General features: G+C 32.7%; 1 pseudogene; it reads left to right on the plus strand.

Moving 5' to 3' along the window:
• Positions 1 to 456: 456 nt before the first annotated feature.
• Positions 457 to 565, plus strand: LOC120368487 (5S ribosomal RNA; annotated as a pseudogene).
• Positions 566 to 2,599: the final 2,034 nt, after the last annotated feature.

Consider the following 2,599-nt stretch of genomic DNA (forward strand, 5'->3'; position numbering starts at 1 on the left):
CTGCATGTTCTCACTCATAGGCAGGCGTTGAACAGTGAGAACACATGGCCACAGGGAGGGGAGCATCACATACTGCAGTCTGTTGTGGGGAGTTAAGGGAGGCACAGCAGAGGTTGGGGAGTTTGAGGAGGGATAACACGGGGAGAAATGCCAGATAGATGTGACGGGGGGAGCAGAGGCAGCAAACCACATTGCCATGTGTGTACCTATGCAACAATGCTGCATGATCTGCACATGTACACAGAACCTAAAGTACGATAAAAAGGAAAAAGAGAGAAAACTGCTTTAGTCATGACCACATGCCCTGGTATGTGTTACTAACCTTCTAGAACATTTTCGCAAACAAATAACTATTTGATTAAAAATTATATAAATCTGCTTGCATGAAAAATCTGCTGAAAACGTATTTAAAGATATTTTTGTTGTCCGGAGAGTGAGGTTAAAAGTCTCTCCTTTGTCTACGGCTACACCACCCTGAACGTGCCTGATCTCGGAAGCTAAGCAGGGTCCGGCCTGGTTAGTACTTGGATGGGAGACTGCCTGGAAATACCAGGTGCTGTAGGCTTAAAAATAAACAAAATAAAATAAAATAAATAGAAAATCCTTACCTTGATCTATAGAGGTTTTCCTGATCTAGCCACTACTTTCCCTTTGGAAATTTTAATATTTCATGTGACTGTCTCCTGGTGCTTGCCACTATGTAGGCATTTTATTTAGAGTCATTGTTTGTACATTACGTCTGGGTTGATTTTCCTGTTTCTACCCTTAATATGCAACTTACCCACATTTGAATAATACTCAATGTGAGACTTTCCCTAACCACCCTAGATTTAAAAAAAAAAAAAAAAAAAGACATCTCTATCACTGCATTTTCTAAAATATTTATACAACTTCCAAAATTTAAATTTTATTCCGTATTTCATTATTTTTCCAGATTTTGTATTTAACCTGTTTATTAAACTCTCCTCCATTAGGCTATACATTCCAAAACGGCTTACTGTTGAATCCCTCATGGCTAGTTTATGGCTGTCTTATATTAGTCACGCAGCAAATATTGCTGAGAAGCAGAACTTACCATAATTTTGAAGTGTCTATTACCTAACATAATGTTTGATAAAGTTAAATTATCAGGTGAATACACACACATATTCAACACACACACATATTGCTTATTTTATTTTTTTGTATAGAGTTTGTTTCTCAGTCCAGTTATCATCCTACTTACTTTTTTCAAATAATTATTTCAATATTCATCTTAAAATATGAAGGTAAAATATTAGTGCAATATAAACTACAGTGACATTTATGGAACAAATTTGATAAAACATGTTAGAATGTAATATTCACTACTTTGACCCACTAATCCCCAGAACTTTATTTTGTTCTAAGAAAATAACTAAATCTGTAGACAAGTGTTTAAATACAAGCACTTTTTTTTTGTTGTTGTTGCAATGCTATTTAATAAAAGATAGTACTGGATAAAATCAAAGTATCTATCTGATAATACAAGTTAAACACAGGTATAATGAGATAACCCTTAAAAATGTGTCATTAAAAATTATTAAATCCAAAATAAGCCAACATGATCAATAGTTATCAAAAATAGCAATAGAATAAGATCCAAAAATATTTGACATATTGAAACTATTAGGCATACAATATACAATAAATATTTTAATTTATATAAAAATCTAAGAGAGTAAAAGGAAAAAAGTGATAATAAAATATTGACTAAAAAATTACTAAATGTAACTAAACAAATTTGGTAAGTAAATACAGAACTTAGAAATAAAAATTAAATAATTAAAATTAAAAATTCAAAAGAAGGCTTTTAGTAATAACGAAGAATTTGGATTAACATTGTCACTGAGATCAAAATATATGTTTTAAAAGGGCTTCTTAAAGCCAGTGTCTGGAGTATGATGAAAATTCAGAGATATGTCTGACATTTAGAACCACTTTTCACCGGGGAGTGGCTGCTGGTTATAAGTGATAGTTGAGACTCTAAAGCTAATATACAGTACTTTCATCAGCCTCCTAGGCAAGAAAGGCTCGGCTGAATACTGATATTACTGGTATCTGCCAAGGACTCCAAGTAAGCAGTTGATAGAAATAACACTGCAGAATGAATAGACCACTCTATGTGGAGACTACAGGCCACATTTGAACCGTCTCAGTCTTTGAAATTACATTCAGGTAATGAAGAAATTGTGAGTTCCCCAGGAGCCTGTAAGAAGTAAATATAAAATTCTCTCTCAAGTGAGACATCATCCTAGGTTTGCATTATTTTTGTAATTTTTCAAGTACAGTGCAAAAATAATAAAAATTAAAACTAACCAGGTGCTTGATGATATAAGACAACATAAACGAGACCCGGAAAAAACGATAAGCAATTGAAATACACACAGGGAAGCTGCTGTTATTTCATGTTGTTATTGGGAATGGTCAAACATAGATTTTGAAAAAAATTAAGTTTAACATTTTCGCTAAAAGAAAAGATAAAACTGAGAATATTTTAAAATAAACTATGCAAAAGAAAACTTGGAAAAGTATACATATTCTAAAACCAAAATGTAAATAATTGAATTAGGAATTCAAC

The sequence above is a fragment of the Saimiri boliviensis genome, chromosome 18 (assembly GCF_048565385.1).
Source record: "Saimiri boliviensis isolate mSaiBol1 chromosome 18, mSaiBol1.pri, whole genome shotgun sequence".
In the NCBI taxonomy this organism is placed as follows: Eukaryota; Metazoa; Chordata; class Mammalia; order Primates; family Cebidae; genus Saimiri; species Saimiri boliviensis.